Below are 20825 nucleotides of genomic sequence, written 5' to 3'. Positions count from 1 at the left end.
AATGGGGTGGTACACTGTTCACTACCCGAATATACTGCCACATCGGGTCAATGCATAGGGCGACAGAAGCAAGCTTCCAAATCAGCTCCCTTTCTCAAAAATCCATTTAATTTATGGTCCCCAGATAGGGAACGTATGTATCAGTATGTGCTCACAAGTCACCCAAGTGCAAGTATTCACACAAAAAAAAACGTGCCTCAGGATGCGATCTGTCGCAAGATCCTTTCTTTTTTTACACTTGATCTAAGCCAAAAGGCCTAGAGGGGATAACCGGGAAAGGGGTGGACCCAACCATGTCCCCTTCATGAGCACTCACATTACTCATAGGAATGGAAGGAAGGCTGGCAGCCAACCAGCCTCCCATACACTCTCTGGGTGGGTGGCAGTCAGCCACCCATACATACATACAGCACAGGCTAAACCCACATCATCACTTAAAAAAAGGACAGGCGACTATTGCACTCTGATGGAGCATTTAGCAATGCAATCCATAGCCTGGCTTTTGCCTGAACCCCCATCACTCCTCCTCTTGCATATAAGACAATAATTCAGATCTGCATATGAAAACAACACGCCTACCTTTGTTGCACATAGCTGCCTGCCTGTCTCTAGTTACCCCACTGGCTGTAGCTGCGTCCCTTCCGACATGGAATAACACCAACTGTAACGATAAACTGAAAATTAACAGTATAAACCTGCATCATTTTGGACTCTGGTATTTGCTGAATCCGGGTGACCTGACAATCGATGGTGGTGCCGCTGGTGATTCTGGCCTTCTTGGAATCTGTTGGGCCTATGTGTTAGCTCACACATCACTTGGGTATCCATGGTAACTACCACAACATGGTCATCTGCAGTTTACATCTAGCCCGTGGCATTGAATGGCATTTTAAAAGTGCTAAGGGTCCTGGTGCAATAATCCTCCCATGAGGATCAGCCTCAACGGCTTTGTAGATTGCACTCATGTCAGCAACTCCATATACATTTTTTTTTCTTCATGCTTCTTTCTTCATCCTTTTTTCTTTCTGTCATTCAGACTTTCATTCATTCGATCTCTCTCACTCACTTGCTTTAACTCATTTGTTCTCACTCACTCACTCACTCACTCAATCACTCACTCACTCATTCACTCTCACTCACTCTCACTCTCTCACTCACTCGCTCACTAAGTCAGTCTCTCTCTCTCTCTCTCTCTTTTTCTTTTTATATATATTTTTTTCCGTCTTCTTCTTCTTCTTCTTCTTCTTCTTCTTCTTCTTCAGACCCTGTCATAGCACTAATGCCTTTCCAATACCACCAGCAGATGGAGACACTTCATTGCAACATTGGTTGTGAGCAGCAGTTTCTAAAAACAAATGCCTCATGGCGGATTTCCCATCCATCAATGGATGGTAAATTTTGTTTTTATCATTCACTGACCACAGATACCAATGCATGGTCAAGCAACAGCAATGACACACCCTTGTGTATAGGCATGAGACCCTCACGTCATTTAACAGGATTCAGCACCACCCACAAGACAGCTACCTGTCATGTCATGTCAAACCTGCACAGGTGTGCTAGATTATTATTATTTAGTTTTATTTTATTTTTTTACACCAATCAGTGTGCAAACATGGTCATTAAAACGCTAAATGAATAGACGTTCATAAACCAGTCAGTGCAACTCATCATTTTGGTCTCCAATTCTCAAACTCAAATTCTCACCCACGGAGGATTAAATGAGAATCTTTCTTGTTTAACACTGGAATGGGGTGGTGCACTGTTCACTACCCGAATATACTGCCACATCGGGTCAATGCATAGGGCGACAGAAGCAAGCTTCCAAATCAGCTCCCTTTCTCAAAAATCCATTTAATTTATGGTCCCCAGATAGGGAACGTATGTATCAGTATGTGCTCACAAGTCACCCAAGTGCAAGTATTCACACAAAAAAAACGTGCCTCAGGATGCGATCTGTCGCAAGATCCTTTCTTTTTTTACACTTGATCTAAGCCAAAAGGCCTAGAGGGGATAACCGGGAAAGGGGTGGACCCAACCATGTCCCCTTCATGAGCACTCACATTACTCATAGGAATGGAAGGAAGGCTGGCAGCCAACCAGCCTCCCATACACTCTCTGGGTGGGTGGCAGTCAGCCACCCATACATACATACAGCACAGGCTAAACCCACATCATCACTTAAAAAAAGGACAGGCGACCATTGCACTCTGATGGAGCATTTAGCAATGCAATCCATAGCCTGGCTTTTGCCTGAACCCCCATCACTCCTCCTCTTGCATATAAGACAATATTTCAGATCTGCATATGAAAACAACACGCCTACCTTTGTTGCACATAGCTGCCTGCCTGTCTCTAGTTACCCCACTGGCTGTAGCTGCGTCCCTTCCGACATGGAATAACACCAACTGTAACGATAAACTGAAAATTAACAGTATAAACCTGCATCATTTTGGACTCTGGTATTTGCTGAATCCGGGTGACCTGACAATCGATGGTGGTGCCGCTGGTGATTCTGGCCTTCTTGGAATCTGTTGGGCCTATGTGTTAGCTCACACATCACTTGGGTATCCATGGTAACTACCACAACATGGTCATCTGCAGTTTACATCTAGCCCGTGGCATTGAATGGCATTTTAAAAGTGCTAAGGGTCCTGGTGCAATAATCCTCCCATGAGGATCAGCCTCAACGGCTTTGTAGATTGCACTCATGTCAGCAACTCCATATACATTTTTTTTTCTTCATGCTTCTTTCTTCATCCTTTTTTCTTTCTGTCATTCAGACTTTCATTCATTCGATCTCTCTCACTCACTTGCTTTAACTCATTTGTTCTCACTCACTCACTCACTCACTCAATCACTCACTCACTCATTCACTCTCACTCACTCTCACTCTCTCACTCACTCGCTCACTAAGTCAGTCTCTCTCTCTCTCTCTCTCTTTTTCTTTTTATATATATTTTTTTCCGTCTTCTTCTTCTTCTTCTTCTTCTTCTTCAGACCCTGTCATAGCACTAATGCCTTTCCAATACCACCAGCAGATGGAGACACTCCATTGCAACATTGGTTGTGAGCAGCAGTTTCTAAAAACAAATGCCTCATGGCGGATTTCCCATCCATCAATGGATGGTAAATTTTGTTTTTATCATTCACTGACCACAGATACCAATGCATGGTCAAGCAACAGCAATGACACACCCTTGTGTATAGGCATGAGACCCTCACGTCATTTAACAGGATTCAGCACCACCCACAAGACAGCTACCTGTCATGTCATGTCAAACCTGCACAGGTGTGCTAGATTATTATTATTTAGTTTTATTTTATTTTTTTACACCAATCAGTGTGCAAACATGGTCATTAAAACGCTAAATGAATAGACGTTCATAAACCAGTCAGTGCAACTCATCATTTTGGTCTCCAATTCTCAAACTCAAATTCTCACCCACGGAGGATTAAATGAGAATCTTTCTTGTTTAACACTGGAATGGGGTGGTGCACTGTTCACTACCCGAATATACTGCCACATCGGGTCAATGCATAGGGCGACAGAAGCAAGCTTCCAAATCAGCTCCCTTTCTCAAAAATCCATTTAATTTATGGTCCCCAGATAGGGAACGTATGTATCAGTATGTGCTCACAAGTCACCCAAGTGCAAGTATTCACACAAAAAAAAACGTGCCTCAGGATGCGATCTGTCGCAAGATCCTTTCTTTTTTTACACTTGATCTAAGCCAAAAGGCCTAGAGGGGATAACCGGGAAAGGGGTGGACCCAACCATGTCCCCTTCATGAGCACTCACATTACTCATAGGAATGGAAGGAAGGCTGGCAGCCAACCAGCCTCCCATACACTCTCTGGGTGGGTGGCAGTCAGCCACCCATACATACATACAGCACAGGCTAAACCCACATCATCACTTAAAAAAAGGACAGGCGACCATTGCACTCTGATGGAGCATTTAGCAATGCAATCCATAGCCTGGCTTTTGCCTGAACCCCCATCACTCCTCGACTTGCATATAAGACAATATTTCAGATCTGCATATGAAAACAACACGCCTACCTTTGTTGCACATAGCTGCCTGCCTGTCTCTAGTTACCCCACTGGCTGTAGCTGCGTCCCTTCCGACATGGAATAACACCAACTGTAACGATAAACTGAAAATTAACAGTATAAACCTGCATCATTTTGGACTCTGGTATTTGCTGAATCCGGGTGACCTGACAATCGATGGTGGTGCCGCTGGTGATTCTGGCCTTCTTGGAATCTGTTGGGCCTATGTGTTAGCTCACACATCACTTGGGTATCCATGGTAACTACCACAACATGGTCATCTGCAGTTTACATCTAGCCCGTGGCATTGAATGGCATTTTAAAAGTGCTAAGGGTCCTGGTGCAATAATCCTCCCATGAGGATCAGCCTCAACGGCTTTGTAGATTGCACTCATGTCAGCAACTCCATATACATTTTTTTTTCTTCATGCTTCTTTCTTCATCCTTTTTTCTTTCTGTCATTCAGACTTTCATTCATTCGATCTCTCTCACTCACTTGCTTTAACTCATTTGTTCTCACTCACTCACTCACTCAATCACTCACTCACTCATTCACTCTCACTCACTCTCACTCTCTCACTCACTCGCTCACTAAGTCAGTCTCTCTCTCTCTCTCTCTCTTTTTCTTTTTATATATATTTTTTTCCGTCTTCTTCTTCTTCTTCTTCAGACCCTGTCATAGCACTAATGCCTTTCCAATACCACCAGCAGATGGAGACACTCCATTGCAACATTGGTTGCGAGCAGCAGTTTCTAAAAACAAATGCCTCATGGCGGATTTCCCATCCATCAATGGATGGTAAATTTTGTTTTTATCATTCACTGACCACAGATACCAATGCATGGTCAAGCAACAGCAATGACACACCCTTGTGTATAGGCATGAGACCCTCACGTCATTTAACAGGATTCAGCACCACCCACAAGACAGCTACCTGTCATGTCATGTCAAACCTGCACAGGTGTGCTAGATTATTATTATTTAGTTTTATTTTATTTTTTTACACCAATCAGTGTGCAAACATGGTCATTAAAACGCTAAATGAATAGACGTTCATAAACCAGTCAGTGCAACTCATCATTTTGGTCTCCAATTCTCAAACTCAAATTCTCACCCACGGAGGATTAAATGAGAATCTTTCTTGTTTAACACTGGAATGGGGTGGTGCACTGTTCACTACCCGAATATACTGCCACATCGGGTCAATGCATAGGGCGACAGAAGCAAGCTTCCAAATCAGCTCCCTTTCTCAAAAATCCATTTAATTTATGGTCCCCAGATAGGGAACGTATGTATCAGTATGTGCTCACAAGTCACCCAAGTGCAAGTATTCACACAAAAAAAAACGTGCCTCAGGATGCGATCTGTCGCAAGATCCTTTCTTTTTTTACACTTGATCTAAGCCAAAAGGCCTAGAGGGGATAACCGGGAAAGGGGTGGACCCAACCATGTCCCCTTCATGAGCACTCACATTACTCATAGGAATGGAAGGAAGGCTGGCAGCCAACCAGCCTCCCATACACTCTCTGGGTGGGTGGCAGTCAGCCACCCATACATACATACAGCACAGGCTAAACCCACATCATCACTTAAAAAAAGGACAGGCGACCATTGCACTCTGATGGAGCATTTAGCAATGCAATCCATAGCCTGGCTTTTGCCTGAACCCCCATCACTCCTCCTCTTGCATATAAGACAATATTTCAGATCTGCATATGAAAACAACACGCCTACCTTTGTTGCACATAGCTGCCTGCCTGTCTCTAGTTACCCCACTGGCTGTAGCTGCGTCCCTTCCGACATGGAATAACACCAACTGTAACGATAAACTGAAAATTAACAGTATAAACCTGCATCATTTTGGACTCTGGTATTTGCTGAATCCGGGTGACCTGACAATCGATGGTGGTGCCGCTGGTGATTCTGGCCTTCTTGGAATCTGTTGGGCCTATGTGTTAGCTCACACATCACTTGGGTATCCATGGTAACTACCACAACATGGTCATCTGCAGTTTACATCTAGCCCGTGGCATTGAATGGCATTTTAAAAGTGCTAAGGGTCCTGGTGCAATAATCCTCCCATGAGGATCAGCCTCAACGGCTTTGTAGATTGCACTCATGTCAGCAACTCCATATACATTTTTTTTTCTTCATGCTTCTTTCTTCATCCTTTTTTCTTTCTGTCATTCAGACTTTCATTCATTCGATCTCTCTCACTCACTTGCTTTAACTCATTTGTTCTCACTCACTCACTCACTCAATCACTCACTCACTCATTCACTCTCACTCACTCTCACTCTCTCACTCACTCGCTCACTAAGTCAGTCTCTCTCTCTCTCTCTCTCTTTTTCTTTTTATATATATTTTTTTCCGTCTTCTTCTTCTTCTTCTTCAGACCCTGTCATAGCACTAATGCCTTTCCAATACCACCAGCAGATGGAGACACTCCATTGCAACATTGGTTGTGAGCAGCAGTTTCTAAAAACAAATGCCTCATGGCGGATTTCCCATCCATCAATGGATGGTAAATTTTGTTTTTATCATTCACTGACCACAGATACCAATGCATGGTCAAGCAACAGCAATGACACACCCTTGTGTATAGGCATGAGACCCTCACGTCATTTAACAGGATTCAGCACCACCCACAAGACAGCTACCTGTCATGTCATGTCAAACCTGCACAGGTGTGCTAGATTATTATTATTTAGTTTTATTTTATTTTTTTACACCAATCAGTGTGCAAACATGGTCATTAAAACGCTAAATGAATAGACGTTCATAAACCAGTCAGTGCAACTCATCATTTTGGTCTCCAATTCTCAAACTCAAATTCTCACCCACGGAGGATTAAATGAGAATCTTTCTTGTTTAACACTGGAATGGGGTGGTGCACTGTTCACTACCCGAATATACTGCCACATCGGGTCAATGCATAGGGCGACAGAAGCAAGCTTCCAAATCAGCTCCCTTTCTCAAAAATCCATTTAATTTATGGTCCCCAGATAGGGAACGTATGTATCAGTATGTGCTCACAAGTCACCCAAGTGCAAGTATTCACACAAAAAAAAACGTGCCTCAGGATGCGATCTGTCGCAAGATCCTTTCTTTTTTTACACTTGATCTAAGCCAAAAGGCCTAGAGGGGATAACCGGGAAAGGGGTGGACCCAACCATGTCCCCTTCATGAGCACTCACATTACTCATAGGAATGGAAGGAAGGCTGGCAGCCAACCAGCCTCCCATACACTCTCTGGGTGGGTGGCAGTCAGCCACCCATACATACATACAGCACAGGCTAAACCCACATCATCACTTAAAAAAAGGACAGGCGACCATTGCACTCTGATGGAGCATTTAGCAATGCAATCCATAGCCTGGCTTTTGCCTGAACCCCCATCACTCCTCCTCTTGCATATAAGACAATATTTCAGATCTGCATATGAAAACAACACGCCTACCTTTGTTGCACATAGCTGCCTGCCTGTCTCTAGTTACCCCACTGGCTGTAGCTGCGTCCCTTCCGACATGGAATAACACCAACTGTAACGATAAACTGAAAATTAACAGTATAAACCTGCATCATTTTGGACTCTGGTATTTGCTGAATCCGGGTGACCTGACAATCGATGGTGGTGCCGCTGGTGATTCTGGCCTTCTTGGAATCTGTTGGGCCTATGTGTTAGCTCACACATCACTTGGGTATCCATGGTAACTACCACAACATGGTCATCTGCAGTTTACATCTAGCCCGTGGCATTGAATGGCATTTTAAAAGTGCTAAGGGTCCTGGTGCAATAATCCTCCCATGAGGATCAGCCTCAACGGCTTTGTAGATTGCACTCATGTCAGCAACTCCATATACATTTTTTTTTCTTCATGCTTCTTTCTTCATCCTTTTTTCTTTCTGTCATTCAGACTTTCATTCATTCGATCTCTCTCACTCACTTGCTTTAACTCATTTGTTCTCACTCACTCACTCACTCACTCAATCACTCACTCACTCATTCACTCTCACTCACTCTCACTCTCTCACTCACTCGCTCACTAAGTCAGTCTCTCTCTCTCTCTCTCTCTTTTTCTTTTTATATATATTTTTTTCCGTCTTCTTCTTCTTCTTCTTCTTCTTCTTCTTCAGACCCTGTCATAGCACTAATGCCTTTCCAATACCACCAGCAGATGGAGACACTTCATTGCAACATTGGTTGTGAGCAGCAGTTTCTAAAAACAAATGCCTCATGGCGGATTTCCCATCCATCAATGGATGGTAAATTTTGTTTTTATCATTCACTGACCACAGATACCAATGCATGGTCAAGCAACAGCAATGACACACCCTTGTGTATAGGCATGAGACCCTCACGTCATTTAACAGGATTCAGCACCACCCACAAGACAGCTACCTGTCATGTCATGTCAAACCTGCACAGGTGTGCTAGATTATTATTATTTAGTTTTATTTTATTTTTTTACACCAATCAGTGTGCAAACATGGTCATTAAAACGCTAAATGAATAGACGTTCATAAACCAGTCAGTGCAACTCATCATTTTGGTCTCCAATTCTCAAACTCAAATTCTCACCCACGGAGGATTAAATGAGAATCTTTCTTGTTTAACACTGGAATGGGGTGGTGCACTGTTCACTACCCGAATATACTGCCACATCGGGTCAATGCATAGGGCGACAGAAGCAAGCTTCCAAATCAGCTCCCTTTCTCAAAAATCCATTTAATTTATGGTCCCCAGATAGGGAACGTATGTATCAGTATGTGCTCACAAGTCACCCAAGTGCAAGTATTCACACAAAAAAAACGTGCCTCAGGATGCGATCTGTCGCAAGATCCTTTCTTTTTTTACACTTGATCTAAGCCAAAAGGCCTAGAGGGGATAACCGGGAAAGGGGTGGACCCAACCATGTCCCCTTCATGAGCACTCACATTACTCATAGGAATGGAAGGAAGGCTGGCAGCCAACCAGCCTCTCATACACTCTCTGGGTGGGTGGCAGTCAGCCACCCATACATACATACAGCACAGGCTAAACCCACATCATCACTTAAAAAAAGGACAGGCGACCATTGCACTCTGATGGAGCATTTAGCAATGCAATCCATAGCCTGGCTTTTGCCTGAACCCCCATCACTCCTCCTCTTGCATATAAGACAATATTTCAGATCTGCATATGAAAACAACACGCCTACCTTTGTTGCACATAGCTGCCTGCCTGTCTCTAGTTACCCCACTGGCTGTAGCTGCGTCCCTTCCGACATGGAATAACACCAACTGTAACGATAAACTGAAAATTAACAGTATAAACCTGCATCATTTTGGACTCTGGTATTTGCTGAATCCGGGTGACCTGACAATCGATGGTGGTGCCGCTGGTGATTCTGGCCTTCTTGGAATCTGTTGGGCCTATGTGTTAGCTCACACATCACTTGGGTATCCATGGTAACTACCACAACATGGTCATCTGCAGTTTACATCTAGCCCGTGGCATTGAATGGCATTTTAAAAGTGCTAAGGGTCCTGGTGCAATAATCCTCCCATGAGGATCAGCCTCAACGGCTTTGTAGATTGCACTCATGTCAGCAACTCCATATACATTTTTTTTTCTTCATGCTTCTTTCTTCATCCTTTTTTCTTTCTGTCATTCAGACTTTCATTCATTCGATCTCTCTCACTCACTTGCTTTAACTCATTTGTTCTCACTCACTCACTCACTCACTCAATCACTCACTCACTCATTCACTCTCACTCACTCTCACTCTCTCACTCACTCGCTCACTAAGTCAGTCTCTCTCTCTCTCTCTCTCTTTTTCTTTTTATATATATTTTTTTCCGTCTTCTTCTTCTTCTTCTTCTTCTTCTTCAGACCCTGTCATAGCACTAATGCCTTTCCAATACCACCAGCAGATGGAGACACTCCATTGCAACATTGGTTGTGAGCAGCAGTTTCTAAAAACAAATGCCTCATGGCGGATTTCCCATCCATCAATGGATGGTAAATTTTGTTTTTATCATTCACTGACCACAGATACCAATGCATGGTCAAGCAACAGCAATGACACACCCTTGTGTATAGGCATGAGACCCTCACGTCATTTAACAGGATTCAGCACCACCCACAAGACAGCTACCTGTCATGTCATGTCAAACCTGCACAGGTGTGCTAGATTATTATTATTTAGTTTTATTTTATTTTTTTACACCAATCAGTGTGCAAACATGGTCATTAAAACGCTAAATGAATAGACGTTCATAAACCAGTCAGTGCAACTCATCATTTTGGTCTCCAATTCTCAAACTCAAATTCTCACCCACGGAGGATTAAATGAGAATCTTTCTTGTTTAACACTGGAATGGGGTGGTGCACTGTTCACTACCCGAATATACTGCCACATCGGGTCAATGCATAGGGCGACAGAAGCAAGCTTCCAAATCAGCTCCCTTTCTCAAAAATCCATTTAATTTATGGTCCCCAGATAGGGAACGTATGTATCAGTATGTGCTCACAAGTCACCCAAGTGCAAGTATTCACACAAAAAAAAACGTGCCTCAGGATGTGATCTGTCGCAAGATCCTTTCTTTTTTTACACTTGATCTAAGCCAAAAGGCCTAGAGGGGATAACCGGGAAAGGGGTGGACCCAACCATGTCCCCTTCATGAGCACTCACATTACTCATAGGAATGGAAGGAAGGCTGGCAGCCAACCAGCCTCCCATACACTCTCTGGGTGGGTGGCAGTCAGCCACCCATACATACATACAGCACAGGCTAAACCCACATCATCACTTAAAAAAAGGACAGGCGACCATTGCACTCTGATGGAGCATTTAGCAATGCAATCCATAGCCTGGCTTTTGCCTGAACCCCCATCACTCCTCGACTTGCATATAAGACAATATTTCAGATCTGCATATGAAAACAACACGCCTACCTTTGTTGCACATAGCTGCCTGCCTGTCTCTAGTTACCCCACTGGCTGTAGCTGCGTCCCTTCCGACATGGAATAACACCAACTGTAACGATAAACTGAAAATTAACAGTATAAACCTGCATCATTTTGGACTCTGGTATTTGCTGAATCCGGGTGACCTGACAATCGATGGTGGTGCCGCTGGTGATTCTGGCCTTCTTGGAATCTGTTGGGCCTATGTGTTAGCTCACACATCACTTGGGTATCCATGGTAACTACCACAACATGGTCATCTGCAGTTTACATCTAGCCCGTGGCATTGAATGGCATTTTAAAAGTGCTAAGGGTCCTGGTGCAATAATCCTCCCATGAGGATCAGCCTCAACGGCTTTGTAGATTGCACTCATGTCAGCAACTCCATATACATTTTTTTTTCTTCATGCTTCTTTCTTCATCCTTTTTTCTTTCTGTCATTCAGACTTTCATTCATTCGATCTCTCTCACTCACTTGCTTTAACTCATTTGTTCTCACTCACTCACTCACTCACTCAATCACTCACTCACTCATTCACTCTCACTCACTCTCACTCTCTCACTCACTCGCTCACTAAGTCAGTCTCTCTCTCTCTCTCTCTCTTTTTCTTTTTATATATATTTTTTTCCGTCTTCTTCTTCTTCTTCTTCAGACCCTGTCATAGCACTAATGCCTTTCCAATACCACCAGCAGATGGAGACACTCCATTGCAACATTGGTTGTGAGCAGCAGTTTCTAAAAACAAATGCCTCATGGCGGATTTCCCATCCATCAATGGATGGTAAATTTTGTTTTTATCATTCACTGACCACAGATACCAATGCATGGTCAAGCAACAGCAATGACACACCCTTGTGTATAGGCATGAGACCCTCACGTCATTTAACAGGATTCAGCACCACCCACAAGACAGCTACCTGTCATGTCATGTCAAACCTGCACAGGTGTGCTAGATTATTATTATTTAGTTTTATTTTATTTTTTTACACCAATCAGTGTGCAAACATGGTCATTAAAACGCTAAATGAATAGACGTTCATAAACCAGTCAGTGCAACTCATCATTTTGGTCTCCAATTCTCAAACTCAAATTCTCACCCACGGAGGATTAAATGAGAATCTTTCTTGTTTAACACTGGAATGGGGTGGTGCACTGTTCACTACCCGAATATACTGCCACATCGGGTCAATGCATAGGGCGACAGAAGCAAGCTTCCAAATCAGCTCCCTTTCTCAAAAATCCATTTAATTTATGGTCCCCAGATAGGGAACGTATGTATCAGTATGTGCTCACAAGTCACCCAAGTGCAAGTATTCACACAAAAAAAAACGTGCCTCAGGATGCGATCTGTCGCAAGATCCTTTCTTTTTTTACACTTGATCTAAGCCAAAAGGCCTAGAGGGGATAACCGGGAAAGGGGTGGACCCAACCATGTCCCCTTCATGAGCACTCACATTACTCATAGGAATGGAAGGAAGGCTGGCAGCCAACCAGCCTCCCATACACTCTCTGGGTGGGTGGCAGTCAGCCACCCATACATACATACAGCACAGGCTAAACCCACATCATCACTTAAAAAAAGGACAGGCGACCATTGCACTCTGATGGAGCATTTAGCAATGCAATCCATAGCCTGGCTTTTGCCTGAACCCCCATCACTCCTCCTCTTGCATATAAGACAATATTTCAGATCTGCATATGAAAACAACACGCCTACCTTTGTTGCACATAGCTGCCTGCCTGTCTCTAGTTACCCCACTGGCTGTAGCTGCGTCCCTTCCGACATGGAATAACACCAACTGTAACGATAAACTGAAAATTAACAGTATAAACCTGCATCATTTTGGACTCTGGTATTTGCTGAATCCGGGTGACCTGACAATCGATGGTGGTGCCGCTGGTGATTCTGGCCTTCTTGGAATCTGTTGGGCCTATGTGTTAGCTCACACATCACTTGGGTATCCATGGTAACTACCACAACATGGTCATCTGCAGTTTACATCTAGCCCGTGGCATTGAATGGCATTTTAAAAGTGCTAAGGGTCCTGGTGCAATAATCCTCCCATGAGGATCAGCCTCAACGGCTTTGTAGATTGCACTCATGTCAGCAACTCCATATACATTTTTTTTTCTTCATGCTTCTTTCTTCATCCTTTTTTCTTTCTGTCATTCAGACTTTCATTCATTCGATCTCTCTCACTCACTTGCTTTAACTCATTTGTTCTCACTCACTCACTCACTCACTCAATCACTCACTCACTCATTCACTCTCACTCACTCTCACTCTCTCACTCACTCGCTCACTAAGTCAGTCTCTCTCTCTCTCTCTCTCTTTTTCTTTTTATATATATTTTTTTCCGTCTTCTTCTTCTTCTTCTTCTTCTTCTTCTTCAGACCCTGTCATAGCACTAATGCCTTTCCAATACCACCAGCAGATGGAGACACTCCATTGCAACATTGGTTGTGAGCAGCAGTTTCTAAAAACAAATGCCTCATGGCGGATTTCCCATCCATCAATGGATGGTAAATTTTGTTTTTATCATTCACTGACCACAGATACCAATGCATGGTCAAGCAACAGCAATGACACACCCTTGTGTATAGGCATGAGACCCTCACGTCATTTAACAGGATTCAGCACCACCCACAAGACAGCTACCTGTCATGTCATGTCAAACCTGCACAGGTGTGCTAGATTATTATTATTTAGTTTTATTTTATTTTTTTACACCAATCAGTGTGCAAACATGGTCATTAAAACGCTAAATGAATAGACGTTCATAAACCAGTCAGTGCAACTCATCATTTTGGTCTCCAATTCTCAAACTCAAATTCTCACCCACGGAGGATTAAATGAGAATCTTTCTTGTTTAACACTGGAATGGGGTGGTGCACTGTTCACTACCCGAATATACTGCCACATCGGGTCAATGCATAGGGCGACAGAAGCAAGCTTCCAAATCAGCTCCCTTTCTCAAAAATCCATTTAATTTATGGTCCCCAGATAGGGAACGTATGTATCAGTATGTGCTCACAAGTCACCCAAGTGCAAGTATTCACACAAAAAAAAACGTGCCTCAGGATGCGATCTGTCGCAAGATCCTTTCTTTTTTTACACTTGATCTAAGCCAAAAGGCCTAGAGGGGATAACCGGGAAAGGGGTGGACCCAACCATGTCCCCTTCATGAGCACTCACATTACTCATAGGAATGGAAGGAAGGCTGGCAGCCAACCAGCCTCCCATACACTCTCTGGGTGGGTGGCAGTCAGCCACCCATACATACATACAGCACAGGCTAAACCCACATCATCACTTAAAAAAAGGACAGGCGACCATTGCACTCTGATGGAGCATTTAGCAATGCAATCCATAGCCTGGCTTTTGCCTGAACCCCCATCACTCCTCCTCTTGCATATAAGACAATATTTCAGATCTGCATATGAAAACAACACGCCTACCTTTGTTGCACATAGCTGCCTGCCTGTCTCTAGTTACCCCACTGGCTGTAGCTGCGTCCCTTCCGACATGGAATAACACCAACTGTAACGATAAACTGAAAATTAACAGTATAAACCTGCATAATTTTGGACTCTGGTATTTGCTGAATCCGGGTGACCTGACAATCGATGGTGGTGCCGCTGGTGATTCTGGCCTTCTTGGAATCTGTTGGGCCTATGTGTTAGCTCACACATCACTTGGGTACCCATGGTAACTACCACAACATGGTCATCTGCAGTTTACATCTAGCCCGTGGCATTGAATGGCATTTTAAAAGTGCTAAGGGTCCTGGTGCAATAATCCTCCCATGAGGATCAGCCTCAACGGCTTTGTAGATTGCACTCATGTCAGCAACTCCATATACATTTTTTTTTCTTCATGCTTCTTTCTTCATCCTTTTTTCTTTCTGTCATTCAGACTTTCATTCATTCGATCTCTCTCACTCACTTGCTTTAACTCATTTGTTCTCACTCACTCACTCACTCAATCACTCACTCACTCATTCACTCTCACTCACTCTCACTCTCTCACTCACTCGCTCACTAAGTCAGTCTCTCTCTCTCTCTCTCTCTTTTTCTTTTTATATATATTTTTTTCCGTCTTCTTCTTCTTCTTCTTCTTCTTCTTCAGACCCTGTCATAGCACTAATGTCTTTCCAATACCACCAGCAGATGGAGACACTCCATTGCAACATTGGTTGTGAGCAGCAGTTTCTAAAAACAAATGCCTCATGGCGGATTTCCCATCCATCAATGGATGGTAAATTTTGTTTTTATCATTCACTGACCACAGATACCAATGCATGGTCAAGCAACAGCAATGACACACCCTTGTGTATAGGCATGAGACCCTCACGTCATTTAACAGGATTCAGCACCACCCACAAGACAGCTACCTGTCATGTCATGTCAAACCTGCACAGGTGTGCTAGATTATTATTATTTAGTTTTATTTTATTTTTTTACACCAATCAGTGTGCAAACATGGTCATTAAAACGCTAAATGAATAGACGTTCATAAACCAGTCAGTGCAACTCATCATTTTGGTCTCCAATTCTCAAACTCAAATTCTCACCCACGGAGGATTAAATGAGAATCTTTCTTGTTTAACACTGGAATGGGGTGGTGCACTGTTCACTACCCGAATATACTGCCACATCGGGTCAATGCATAGGGCGACAGAAGCAAGCTTCCAAATCAGCTCCCTTTCTCAAAAATCCATTTAATTTATGGTCCCCAGATAGGGAACGTATGTATCAGTATGTGCTCACAAGTCACCCAAGTGCAAGTATTCACACAAAAAAAAAACGTGCCTCAGGATGCGATCTGTCGCAAGATCCTTTCTTTTTTTTACACTTGATCTAAGCCAAAAGGCCTAGAGGGGATAACCGGGAAAGGGGTGGACCCAACCATGTCCCCTTCATGAGCACTCACATTACTCATAGGAATGGAAGGAAGGCTGGCAGCCAACCAGCCTCCCATACACTCTCTGGGTGGGTGGCAGTCAGCCACCCATACATACATACAGCACAGGCTAAACCCACATCATCACTTAAAAAAAGGGCAGGCGACCATTGCACTCTGATGGAGCATTTAGCAATGCAATCCATAGCCTGGCTTTTGCCTGAACCCCCATCACTCCTCCTCTTGCATATAAGACAATATTTCAGATCTGCATATGAAAACAACACGCCTACCTTTGTTGCACATAGCTGCCTGCCTGTCTCTAGTTACCCCACTGGCTGTAGCTGCGTCCCTTCCGACATGGAATAACACCAACTGTAACGATAAACTGAAAATTAACAGTATAAACCTGCATCATTTTGGACTCTGGTGTTTGCTGAATCCGGGTGACCTGACAATCGATGGTGGTGCCGCTGGTGATTCTGGCCTTCTTGGAATCTGTTGGGCCTATGTGTTAGCTCACACATCACTTGGGTATCCATGGTAACTACCACAACATGGTCATCTGCAGTTTACATCTAGCCCGTGGCATTGAATGGCATTTTAAAAGTGCTAAGGGTCCTGGTGCAATAATCCTCCCATGAGGATCAGCCTCAACGGCTTTGTAGATTGCACTCATGTCAGCAACTCTATATACATTTTTTTTTCTTCATGCTTCTTTCTTCATCCTTTTTTCTTTCTGTCATTCAGACTTTCATTCATTCGATCTCTCTCACTCACTTGCTTTAACTCATTTGTTCTCACTCACTCACTCACTCACTCAATCACTCACTCACTCATTCACTCTCACTCACTCTCACTCTCTCACTCACTCGCTCACTAAGTCAGTCTCTCTCTCTCTCTCTCTCTCTTTTTCTTTTTATATATATTTTTTTCCGTCTTCTTCTTCTTCTTCAGACCCTGTCATAGCACTAATGCCTTTCCAATACCACCAGCAGATGGAGACACTCCATTGCAACATTGGTTGTGAGCAGCAGTTTCTAAAAACAAATGCCTCATGGCGGATTTCCCATCCATCAATGGATGGTAAATTTTGTTTTTATCATTCACTGACCACAGATACCAATGCATGGTCAAGCAACAGCAATGACACACCCTTGTGTATAGGCATGAGACCCTCACGTCATTTAACAGGATTCAGCACCACCCACAAGACAGCTACCTGTCATGTCATGTCAAACCTGCACAGGTGTGCTAGATTATTATTATTTAGTTTTATTTTATTTTTTTACACCAATCAGTGTGCAAACATGGTCATTAAAACGCTAAATGAATAGACGTTCATAAACCAGTCAGTGCAACTCATCATTTTGGTCTCCAATTCTCAAACTCAAATTCTCACCCACGGAGGATTAAATGAGAATCTTTCTTGTTTAACACTGGAATGGGGTGGTGCACTGTTCACTACCCGAATATACTGCCACATCGGGTCAATGCATAGGGCAACAGAAGCAAGCTTCCAAATCAGCTCCCTTTCTCAAAAATCCATTTAATTTATGGTCCCCAGATAGGGAACGTATGTATCAGTATGTGCTCACAAGTCACCCAAGTGCAAGTATTCACACAAAAAAAAACGTGCCTCAGGATGCGATCTGTCGCAAGATCCTTTCTTATTTTACACTTGATCTAAGCCAAAAGGCCTAGAGGGGATAACCGGGAAAGGGGTGGACCCAACCATGTCCCCTTCATGAGCACTCACATTACTCATAGGAATGGAAGGAAGGCTGGCAGCCAACCAGCCTCCCATACACTCTCTGGGTGGGTGGCAGTCAGCCACCCATACATACATACAGCACAGGCTAAACCCACATCATCACTTAAAAAAAGGACAGGCGACCATTGCACTCTGATGGAGCATTTAGCAATGCAATCCATAGCCTGGCTTTTGCCTGAACCCCCATCACTCCTCCTCTTGCATATAAGACAATATTTCAGATCTGCATATGAAAACAACACGCCTACCTTTGTTGCACATAGCTGCCTGCCTGTCTCTAGTTACCCCACTGGCTGTAGCTGCGTCCCTTCCGACATGGAATAACACCAACTGTAACGATAAACTGAAAATTAACAGTATAAACCTGCATCATTTTGGACTCTGGTATTTGCTGAATCCGGGTGACCTGACAATCGATGGTGGTGCCGCTGGTGATTCTGGCCTTCTTGGAATCTGTTGGGCCTATGTGTTAGCTCACACATCACTTGGGTATCCATGGTAACTACCACAACATGGTCATCTGCAGTTTACATCTAGCCCGTGGCATTGAATGGCATTTTAAAAGTGCTAAGGGTCCTGGTGCAATAATCCTCCCATGAGGATCAGCCTCAACGGCTTTGTAGATTGCACTCATGTCAGCAACTCCATATACATTTTTTTTTCTTCATGCTTCTTTCTTCATCCTTTTTTCTTTCTGTCATTCAGACTTTCATTCATTCGATCTCTCTCACTCACTTGCTTTAACTCATTTGTTCTCACTCACTCACTCACTCACTCAATCACTCACTCACTCATTCACTCTCACTCACTCTCACTCTCTCACTCACTCGCTCACTAAGTCAGTCTCTCTCTCTCTCTCTCTCTTTTTCTTTTTATATATATTTTTTTCCGTCTTCTTCTTCTTCTTCTTCTTCAGACCCTGTCATAGCACTAATGCCTTTCCAATACCACCAGCAGATGGAGACACTCCATTGCAACATTGGTTGTGAGCAGCAGTTTCTAAAAACAAATGCCTCATGGCGGATTTCCCATCCATCAATGGATGGTAAATTTTGTTTTTATCATTCACTGACCACAGATACCAATGCATGGTCAAGCAACAGCAATGACACACCCTTGTGTATAGGCATGAGACCCTCACGTCATTTAACAGGATTCAGCACCACCCACAAGACAGCTACCTGTCATGTCATGTCAAACCTGCACAGGTGTGCTAGATTATTATTATTTAGTTTTATTTTATTTTTTTACACCAATCAGTGTGCAAACATGTTCATTAAAATGCTAAATGAATAGACGTTCATAAACCAGTCAGTGCAACTCATCATTTTGGTCTCCAATTCTCAAACTCAAATTCTCACCCACGGAGGATTAAATGAGAATCTTTCTTGTTTAACACTGGAATGGGGTGGTGCACTGTTCACTACCCGAATATACTGCCACATCGGGTCAATGCATAGGGCGACAGAAGCAAGCTTCCAAATCAGCTCCCTTTCTCAAAAATCCATTTAATTTATGGTCCCCAGATAGGGAACGTATGTATCAGTATGTGCTCACAAGTCACCCAAGTGCAAGTATTCACACAAAAAAAAAACGTGCCTCAGGATGCGATCTGTCGCAAGATCCTTTCTTTTTTTACACTTGATCTAAGCCAAAAGGCCTAGAGGGGATAACCGGGAAAGGGGTGGACCCAACCATGTCCCCTTCATGAGCACTCACATTACTCATAGGAATGGAAGGAAGGCTGGCAGCCAACCAGCCTCCCATACACTCTCTGGGTGGGTGGCAGTCAGCCACCCATACATACATACAGCACAGGCTAAACCCACATCATCACTTAAAAAAAGGACAGGCGACCATTGCACTCTGATGGAGCATTTAGCAATGCAATCCATAGCCTGGCTTTTGCCTGAACCCCCATCACTCCTCCTCTTGCATATAAGACAATATTTCAGATCTGCATATGAAAACAACACGCCTACCTTTGTTGCACATAGCTGCCTGCCTGTCTCTAGTTACCCCACTGGCTGTAGCTGCGTCCCTTCCGACATGGAATAACACCAACTGTAACGATAAACTGAAAATTAACAGTATAAACCTGCATCATTTTGGACTCTGGTATTTGCTGAATCCGGGTGACCTGACAATCGATGGTGGTGCCGCTGGTGATTCTGGCCTTCTTGGAATCTGTTGGGCCTATGTGTTAGCTCACACATCACTTGGGTATCCATGGTAACTACCACAACATGGTCATCTGCAGTTTACATCTAGCCCGTGGCATTGAATGGCATTTTAAAAGTGCTAAGGGTCCTGGTGCAATAATCCTCCCATGAGGATCAGCCTCAACGGCTTTGTAGATTGCACTCATGTCAGCAACTCCATATACATTTTTTTTTCTTCATGCTTCTTTCTTCATCCTTTTTTCTTTCTGTCATTCAGACTTTCATTCATTCGATCTCTCTCACTCACTTGCTTTAACTCATTTGTTCTCACTCACTCACTCACTCACTCAATCACTCACTCACTCACTCATTCACTCTCACTCACTCTCACTCTCTCACTCACTCGCTCACTAAGTCAGTCTCTCTCTCTCTCTCTCTCTTTTTCTTTTTATATATATTTTTTTCCGTCTTCTTCTTCTTCTTCTTCTTCTTCTTCAGACCCTGTCATAGCACTAATGCCTTTCCAATACCACCAGCAGATGGAGACACTCCATTGCAACATTGGTTGTGAGCAGCAGTTTCTAAAAACAAATGCCTCATGGCGGATTTCCCATCCATCAATGGATGGTAAATTTTGTTTTTATCATTCACTGACCACAGATACCAATGCATGGTCAAGCAACAGCAATGACACACCCTTGTGTATAGGCATGAGACCCTCACGTCATTTAACAGGATTCAGCACCACCCACAAGACAGCTACCTGTCATGTCATGTCAAACCTGCACAGGTGTGCTAGATTATTATTATTTAGTTTTATTTTATTTTTTTACACCAATCAGTGTGCAAACATGGTCATTAAAACGCTAAATGAATAGACGTTCATAAACCAGTCAGTGCAACTCATCATTTTGGTCTCCAATTCTCAAACTCAAATTCTCACCCACGGAGGATTAAATGAGAATCTTTCTTGTTT

The 20825-nt window shown here is 43.4% G+C and overlaps 12 pseudogenes; all 12 read right to left on the bottom strand.

Moving 5' to 3' along the window:
- Positions 1-4: 4 nt before the first annotated feature.
- LOC130305625 (U2 spliceosomal RNA) lies at positions 5-268 on the bottom strand (annotated as a pseudogene).
- A 1484-nt stretch (positions 269-1752) lies between these two features.
- On the bottom strand, positions 1753-2015 carry LOC130305640 (U2 spliceosomal RNA; annotated as a pseudogene).
- A 1475-nt stretch (positions 2016-3490) lies between these two features.
- On the bottom strand, positions 3491-3754 carry LOC130305666 (U2 spliceosomal RNA; annotated as a pseudogene).
- Positions 3755-5216: 1462 nt separating this feature from the next.
- On the bottom strand, positions 5217-5480 carry LOC130305664 (U2 spliceosomal RNA; annotated as a pseudogene).
- A 1462-nt stretch (positions 5481-6942) lies between these two features.
- Positions 6943-7206, bottom strand: LOC130305663 (U2 spliceosomal RNA; annotated as a pseudogene).
- Positions 7207-8684: 1478 nt separating this feature from the next.
- Positions 8685-8947, bottom strand: LOC130305638 (U2 spliceosomal RNA; annotated as a pseudogene).
- Positions 8948-10422: 1475 nt separating this feature from the next.
- On the bottom strand, positions 10423-10686 carry LOC130305667 (U2 spliceosomal RNA; annotated as a pseudogene).
- Positions 10687-12152: 1466 nt separating this feature from the next.
- On the bottom strand, positions 12153-12416 carry LOC130305662 (U2 spliceosomal RNA; annotated as a pseudogene).
- A 1478-nt stretch (positions 12417-13894) lies between these two features.
- Positions 13895-14158, bottom strand: LOC130305660 (U2 spliceosomal RNA; annotated as a pseudogene).
- A 1471-nt stretch (positions 14159-15629) lies between these two features.
- Positions 15630-15895, bottom strand: LOC130305621 (U2 spliceosomal RNA; annotated as a pseudogene).
- A 1465-nt stretch (positions 15896-17360) lies between these two features.
- Positions 17361-17624, bottom strand: LOC130305639 (U2 spliceosomal RNA; annotated as a pseudogene).
- A 1469-nt stretch (positions 17625-19093) lies between these two features.
- Positions 19094-19358, bottom strand: LOC130305676 (U2 spliceosomal RNA; annotated as a pseudogene).
- Between the last annotated feature and the right edge of the window lie 1467 nt (positions 19359-20825).

The sequence above is a fragment of the Hyla sarda genome, unplaced genomic scaffold (genome assembly GCF_029499605.1).
Source record: "Hyla sarda isolate aHylSar1 unplaced genomic scaffold, aHylSar1.hap1 scaffold_1328, whole genome shotgun sequence".
NCBI classification, from domain to species: domain Eukaryota; kingdom Metazoa; phylum Chordata; class Amphibia; order Anura; family Hylidae; genus Hyla; species Hyla sarda.
Note: the sequence above shows the minus strand (reverse complement) of the source record. Positions and strands in the feature narration are given on the sequence as shown.